The sequence below is a fragment of the Cetorhinus maximus genome, chromosome 21 (genome assembly GCF_964194155.1).
Source record: "Cetorhinus maximus chromosome 21, sCetMax3.hap1.1, whole genome shotgun sequence".
Taxonomy (NCBI): Eukaryota; Metazoa; Chordata; class Chondrichthyes; order Lamniformes; family Cetorhinidae; genus Cetorhinus; species Cetorhinus maximus.
Genome location: NC_135899.1, coordinates 33705814 through 33713884, shown reverse-complemented (window position 1 = coordinate 33713884; position 8071 = coordinate 33705814). Strand labels below are relative to the sequence as shown.

General features: G+C 43.0%; 3 protein-coding genes across 9 annotated transcripts in view; 2 read left to right on the top strand and 1 right to left on the bottom strand.

Moving 5' to 3' along the window:
* LOC144695212 (uncharacterized) overlaps positions 1 to 8071 on the bottom strand; it is a 303141-nt gene that overhangs the window by 100702 nt on the left and 194368 nt on the right. The gene's annotated exons all lie outside the window — the stretch shown is intronic.
* The window catches only part of LOC144695208 (uncharacterized), a 267173-nt gene that overhangs the window by 73622 nt on the left and 185480 nt on the right, over positions 1 to 8071 (top strand). The window lies entirely within an intron of this gene.
* The window catches only part of LOC144695200 (uncharacterized), a 177647-nt gene that overhangs the window by 100528 nt on the left and 69048 nt on the right, over positions 1 to 8071 (top strand). The window lies entirely within an intron of this gene.

The following is an 8071-nucleotide window of genomic DNA, read 5'->3' as shown; positions in this document are numbered from 1 at the left end:
CAGTTGGCTGGACGGCTGGTGTGGATCAGATTGTTGCCAACAGCACGGAGTTCGATCCCTGTTCTGGCTGGAGTGGATTTGGGATCTGCCTCTTTGCCATTCCTGTATTGGAGCTCGTGGCAATAGGGGTCAGACCTGTCTTTTGGCAGAGAACTCACACAGAATCTCACAGTGCAGAAGAGGCCCTTCGGCCCATTGAGTCTGCACCGACACGTGAGAAACACCTGACCTAACCCCATTGACCAACACTCAAGAAGAAGATGGTGGTTCTGGAGTGTGGCTCTATTTGAGTCAGTGGGAATCAGGATGATTGGGTTTTTGCTTGATGTGGGGATCCTCTATCAGTACCGAGTCTGTGGGTTGTTCCTCACTCCTGGCATCTACCCGCTTTTTTCCATCAGTTTAACTTCTCCTGACACCAGGGACCTTACCTCCTTTCACAGCTTCAGGAACCCAGACACAAAGACAACACTGACATCCGCAGCTCTAACTAGTTACCACTTTAAATCAAAACAAACTTTCAGGCTGCCAGTTAACAGGGGGAATAACATTCTATACCCAGCCTTGGGACTTAACCCCTTCGAAACTGAATATAATAAAACAGAAATATTATAAATTAGTCAGCCATGGCCTAGTTAGCACTCTCTTTGAGTCAGAAGGTTGTGGGTTCAAGTCTCACTCCAGAAACTTGAGCACTGAGGCTGACACTCAGTGCCGTGCTGAGGGAGTGCTGCACTATCAGAGGTACCATCTTTCAGATGAGTTACATCAAGGCCCTGTGTAATTAACTTATGTCACCGAGCTGGTTTCTTGTAAGAAACAGTAAACTTTATTTTCAGAGTTCTTTGCTGAAGCTACATGCTTGTACCAAAACCAAGGCTAGAAAAACCACGCCCCTAAGATTACCTGTGCTTAGGGCTGATTCGCCCATACAGTCACATGATCCCCATGACAGTATGAAAAGGTTTAACTTACAATTACTACATTCCTCCCCCTTTAACTTTGTTTTACATTGCTTATTTACAAAAAGATCTTAACCCAAATCATATACAAATACATATATAGTTCAAGCAATCATAGATTTAGTCTGAGGAGGTTTCTGGATTTGAATAGAGTGACGCAACTCTACAACTGGAGGTTCTTCCATTGGATTGACTTGACCAGGAACTGCAGCATCAGGGACTTCCTTTGATCATAGCAGTTCAGCATTATTTACTTCGACCAAGACATCAAGTATGTCTACATTTTGTTGATCTAGCACTTCAGGGGTCAACGGTTTGACTTCGATTTCAGGTGGATTAGCCGGTTGTATGTGTGTTTCAACTTCTGAGAAGATCCGCATGTTTCCTCACAACCCTGTTTTCTATTCCTACTTGATATGATAAAGGTCCTCTTTCATATATGATTGTACGAGGAACCCATCTCGGTCCAGTTGTAAAATTTCATACAAAAACTGTCTCTCCCACAGTAAACTCTTGACATTTACTGTGAGCGTCATGATTCACTTTCTTCACAATAACTTCAGGTAAACCATGAACACTGAAAACTTTGGCACAGTTTCTCAATGGTTGCAGATGATGGAGGCAATTTCATTTCAAACACATCCATCCACTTTGAGTGCGCACCAATGATTACAAGGAACACGGAACCTAGAAATGGACCTACATAATCTAACCCAGGGTCAACCAGGCCCTCCCACGGATGTAGTGGGGCTGAGACGGGCAACTTCTGCTGTTGCTGGCACTGGCGACAGCATTTTACCATTTTTTCTCTATCGCTGTCTCTACCTGGCTACCAGGTATAACTTTGTGCAATCAATATCATTTTTGAAATACCAGGATGCACACTACGGTAATGGTTCTCTTCCTTGCAACAGGGATGACGACTCTTGCTCCTCACAACAAGATGCCATCCTAACAACTCAGTTCAGATTTATGAGCAAAGAATGGTTTCACTTCTTCCGAAACTTGTGCGTTTGACCATCCTTGCAATACCTGTTCAGGACTCTGGCTAAAATTGGACCCTCAGGGGTTCGTCCAAATCTTTATCTGTCTCACATAGACTGATGAGGAGTCCAGGAAATTTAACACAAGTATTACGTCTTGAGCATGTGTGATGCTATCGAGCAAAGGAAGACGTCTAAGAGCAACTGTATTTGCTATGTGTACATCCGGACAGTGCATAAATGTGTATTCATGTGCTGACAAAATTAAAGCCCATCTTTGAATTCTATTAATGGGATTGCCTTGTCTTCACTAAACAAACGGGGCTTGTGATCTGACACTATGATGAAGTGTCTACCATGCAAATATTGATGGACATTTTTATCTCCAAATACAATAGACAAGTCTTCTTTTCCAATTTGTGAGTAACTCTTCTCGGTTGCAGAAGTGATTCTGGAAACCGCCTATTAGTCTTTCAGAACCATCTTCCATCTGTGTGATAGTACCTCTCCCACCCTGTAGGGAGATGCATCACAAATTAATATTAATTCTTTTGACGGGTCATAATGTACATGCAGGCTGGACGAGTGCAATAACTCTAACTTTTATGAAGGCTTCTTCCTGTTGCGCCTTCCATGACCATCGATGGTTCTTTTTCAATAATAAGTGCAAAGGGGTTAGTACGGTTGAAAAGTTGGGCAAAAAATGACCATAATAATTCACCATGCCCAAAAAGGACTTGAGCTCCGTGACACAGGTAGGAGCGGGCGCCTCCTTGATTGCCCTGATTTTTTTCCTCTACTGGGTGCACACCCTAGGGCATCCACACGGTGACCTAAGTATGTGACTTCAGTCGCCTGGAAAGTACCGTTCTCCTTCTTCAATTGTACCCCTGCTTCTAAGAATCTCCTTAAGACTTCTAGATTGGCCAAATGTTCGTCTTCCATAGATCCTGTTATCAGAACGTTATCCAGATACACAACTACATGGGGTAGTCCTTACAGTATACTTTCCATGGTCTTTTTGAAAAATGGTGCAGGCAGATGATACACCGAAGGATAGGCGTGTGTATTGGTACAGGTCCTTCTGTGTGTTGATTGTCACAAATTCTCTTGGATGTGCTGTCCAACTCTAGCTGTTGGTGTGCATGGGACATGTCTAATTTGGTATGGGATTTTGCCCCAGCCAGTTTAGCAAATAAATCCTCAATCCTCAGAATAGGATATTTGTCTAATTTGGCAGCCTTGTTCACCATTAATTGGTAGTCTCCGCAAATGTGAGTAGTTTGGTCAGGTTTCATCACAGGCACTATGGGCACTGCCCATTCAGAAAATTGGACTGGTTGGATTATCCCTAGCTTCTTCAAGCAACTCAATTCTGCATCTACCTTTTCTCGGATGGTGTAAGGCACCAGTCTGGCCTTGAAGAACCTGGGAGTTGTCTCCAAGTCTACTTTTATTTATCTTGTAGACCTTTGATTTTTCCCAATTCCTCACATAACACGGTCATTTTTTTAAGCAACTCTTGCATTCCTCCTGCTCTGACCTGAAAAATTTCTAACTAGTTTAGTTTGATTTGACCAATTGCACCACAGAAGGCTAGATCCTTCTCCTGTTACCATAGTTACTGGAAGCTGGGCTATCTGTTGCCTATAATGTACAGGTACAGCAGTGATGCCTTTTACCTGAATAGTTTCGCCAATGCATGTCTTCAGCTGGGCCGTGGTTTGCCCCAGGTTCAGTGGCTGGGTAACATCACTTAGATATTTGAATGTATGTTCACCCGCCACTGTGTCCAACTCCATGGTTAGAAGCTTCCCATTTACTTGAAAAGTAACTGTGTTTGGTTCAGTTTTTACTGCTTTGACATTGTATAGGGAATAGACATCAGCAGCTTCTGGTTCATCTATATTGTGCACTTCATTCAGCTTGATCTGCTGTCTGAATTGCTGTCTTGATCTTGTCTTGCACTGTTTTACAAGTTACATTCTGCCTCTTTAAGCTTGCAGGTTTTGGGAACATGATTTCCCCCACTTCAGTAACACTTGAACTTTTGGATTACTGGTGAGCTGCTTCCAGCATTTCTTTTAAATTTCCTAGTGGTAAAAGACTGTGTCCTGCTTCGGAATGGCCTCCTTGGTCTTCGCGCCACACCCAGCAGCAGGTTCCCGCCCTAACTGTTGAACGGCACCGTGTTTGTACACTCTGCAAAGCCTGCAAGTCCCTCTCAGCACTCTCCATCGCCAGTGTTATCTCCGTGGCGCACTTCAGATCTATATTAACTTCTGCAAGTAAATGGCACTGAATGGCGTTGTCATTTATGCTGCAAACCAACCGATTATGCAATATGTTGTTTAAAGTATCACTGAGGTCACAGTGCGCCATTAACTGTTTTAACTTCGCGATGTACGTTGCGATCAACTCACTCAAGAATTAAACTTGAATCTTTGCATGATCACTGAGGGTTTAGGCTGAAAATGTCCTTTCATGAGGTCCACTAGCTTGGTGAAGGATCTGGAATTTGGCGCATTTGGAGCCATCAGGCTATGGATTTGGTTATACGTTTTGCTCCTGCAGACACTGAGGAGAATTGCCTTCTGTTTCTCCTCCGCTGTTATTTCATTAGCTACAAAGTAGAAACCTAAGTGCTCAATGTACAGACTCCAGACCTCGGCAGATGAGTCGTATAGGTTAATTCTGCCAAAGTGAGGCAATGCTGGTGAGTATTCTTATCATTTTCTCTTCCCTTAGAAATTGAAATACTCACAGTTGCGAGGTGAGGTGCAAAGTCAGAGCAATTTACCCTTGTCGCTAATTGTAATGAACTTGTGTCACCGAGCTGGTTTCTTGTAAGAAACAGTAAACGTTATTTTCAGAGTTCCTTGATGAAGCTACATGCTTGTACCGAAACCAAGGCTAGAAAAACTCTGCCCCTAAGATTACCCGCGCTTAGGGCTCAGTCGCCCATTTAGTCACATGATCCCCATAATAGTATGAAAAGATTTAACTTACAATTACTACACCCTGTCTGCCCTCTCAGGTGAATGTAAAAGATTCCATGACAATGTTGTAGAAGAGCAGGGGAGTTATCCCCAATGTCCTGGTCAATATGGATCCCACAATCAACATCACAAAAACAGAGCAACTGGTCAATGTCACATTGCTGTTAATGGGATCTTGCTGTGTGCAAATTGGCTACCACACTTCTTAACATTACAACAATAACTACACTTCAAAAAGCACTTCATTGACTGTAAAGTACTTGCAGGCAGACTAAGTCTGTGAAAGTTGATATATAAATGCAACTCATTCTTTCTTAGGGAAATGTTATCCTTCCTGGACTGGAAATTATAAACCCATTGATGGAGAAAGTATACCAGCCCACAGTGACACTGATCAATATATTGTATACAGGACTCTTACTGTAGGCTTCTGAGTGTTTCAGTGAATAGGAAACCACCTTGCTGAGAGATCAGGTAGTTTGGGTTAGGATAAAATAATAAATTTATTGTGTTATAAAGAAGATTGATAAAACGGCAAACAAACAACAACACAATATTCAGCTCACACCAAACTTTGAATCAATTAAATAAAAAAAGCATTTAAAAATGACTCAAGATCTTTCCCAGAACTTGAAATGAATCTTCGAAGAGTGTAAGATGAACATATCACACTGTTATTACATTGGGGTATGATGAGCTGAAGGAACTCAGGTCTTTAGAGCCTTAGGTACAAGTAAAATACTGCAGATGCTGGAAATCTGAAATAAAACCAGAAATTGCTGGAAAATCCCAGCATGTCTGGCAGCATCTGTGGAGACAGAAACAGAGTTACCGTTGTGAGTCCATATGACTCTGAAGAAGAGTTTTTCCAGCATTTTATGTTTGATTATCTGTAGAGACTTCGCCCCACTCCATCACCATACTCAGGATATAGTCCTTCCAGACTGCATAGTACAAAAACTACCCATGGGACTAGTCAAACATCCATCACCTGAAGAGGATCTGTCCATAATGCACATCAACAACTAAAGCATGGTTCAATTCTACCCCTTACCCACTCCTGAAAGCTAGTTCACTCGACTAACACATACTCAAAACTAATTCCCAATCCTCTGCCCTTTGGTCCTCCATTCACCACAATGTTTCTGTAGCTGTCAATCTGGTTTAACCACTCTCTCGTATCCACTTTCTATACCCTTGTTCCCCAAAATTACCTTTACTCACTTTCTTCATGGTCGATCTCCCTGCTTCTCAAGTCCAAGGGGTGAAGATTTGAGTGTATCTGGTACACAACTGGTTTTGCCATCCATCACCACATCTGACTGGACCACATCAAGCACTAGTGGTCCTGCTTTCCTCTACCAAAACTGCTCATTACTCCTGAAGAGAAAAGGTAACCCACAACTTCTCCTCCCCAAAACCAACTGTGTCCTCGTGGAAGTTATGTTCCAGCTGTACAGAACTCTGTTTAGACCCTATCTGGAGAATTGTGTTCAGTTCTGGGCACCACACCTCAGGAAGGATATTTGGCCTTGGAGGGAGAGCAGCATAGATTCACCAGAATGTTCCTGGGGCTAAAAGGGTTAAATTATGAGGGCAGGTTGCACAGACTGAGTTTGTATTCCCCTCAATGTAGAAAATAAAGAGGTAATAAAATTGAGGTGTTTAAGATGATTAAACAAGTTGATAAACATCTTCCCCCTCTGTAACATCGCCCATTTCCAACACCCTCACCCCGCATTAGTCCATCTGCTGTTGAAATCCTCATCCATGCTGTTGTTACCTCTAAACTAGACTAGAACATTCTAATGCTCTCCTGTCCAGCTTCCCATCTTCCACCCTCCATAAACTTCAGGTCAGCTAAAACTCTGTGGTCTCTATCCTAACTCTCACACCTATCACCTCTGTGCTCACTGACCTACACTGGTCCCCAGATCCCCAGTGCCTCCAATTTAAAATTCTCATGCTCCAGTACAAATTACTCCAGGACCTCACCCCCTCCCTATTTCTGTCACCTCTAGCCCTGTCTCCCTCTGAGATCTCTGTATTCCTACAACTCTGGCCTTTCCTAAATCCCCCCACTCCCTTCACCTGACCATTGATAACTCTGCCAATCAGGATCCATTCATTAGAATTCCTTTCTTAAATCTCTGTTTTCATAAATGTTCCCTTCTTTAGGACCCTCCTTAAATCCTATCTCCTTGACCATATATTTTGGTCATCCCCTTCGAATATCTCCCATTGTCCTCCAAAGTAACATCATTCATAAAGACTTTGGAGCAGATGGAAGTCGTTTGAGAAAGATGCTTTGAAATTTCTTGTAGTCTGACTCTAGCATTACTTTCTCTCTTCCAAACAGGTAATGGTTGAAATGCTCACAAGCAAAGACAATAGCCAGGCTCTCTTTCTCAATCTGTGTATGGTGTTGTTCAGCAGAAATTCTTCATGTGTGATATTTGTACAGGACTTTCACCCACTCCTGTGTGGCTCCTCTGATGGAGTAGAAGGTTCCATGAAGTCGGGAATGATTTGCCTCACACATTGCACACGAATGGTTTCTCCCCAGCCTGAGCACGTTGGTGCTTGCGGAGGTCCAATCACAGAATGATTTGCCACACACCTCGCACATGAATGGCTTCTCCCCTGTGTAAATGTGTAGGTGGACACAGAGCTCCATTGACCATAAGAATGATTTGTCACACCTTGCACATGAATGCTTTCTCGCCGTGTGAACTGTTGGTTTGTACAGAGATGCAACGACCGCAAAAACGACTTTCGCACACCTCACTTGAATGGTTTCTTCCCTGTGGAATGTGTTGGTATGCACAGAGGTCAGATGAATTTGAGAATGATTTGTAGCACACCTCGCATGTGAATGGTTTCTCATCTGTGTGAATGCATAGGTGTATGAGGAAATTTGATGCATGTGAGAATTATTTGTCACAAACCTCGCATGTGAATGGTTTCTCCCCGCTCTGAATGTGTTGGTGTACACGGAGGGTCTGGGACCGCGAGAATGATTTTTTGCATACCTCACATGTGAACGCTTTCTACCCTGAGTGGACTGTCTGGTGGAGCAGGAATTTTGATTACTGTGAGATGACTTGTTACACAACTCACACTTGAA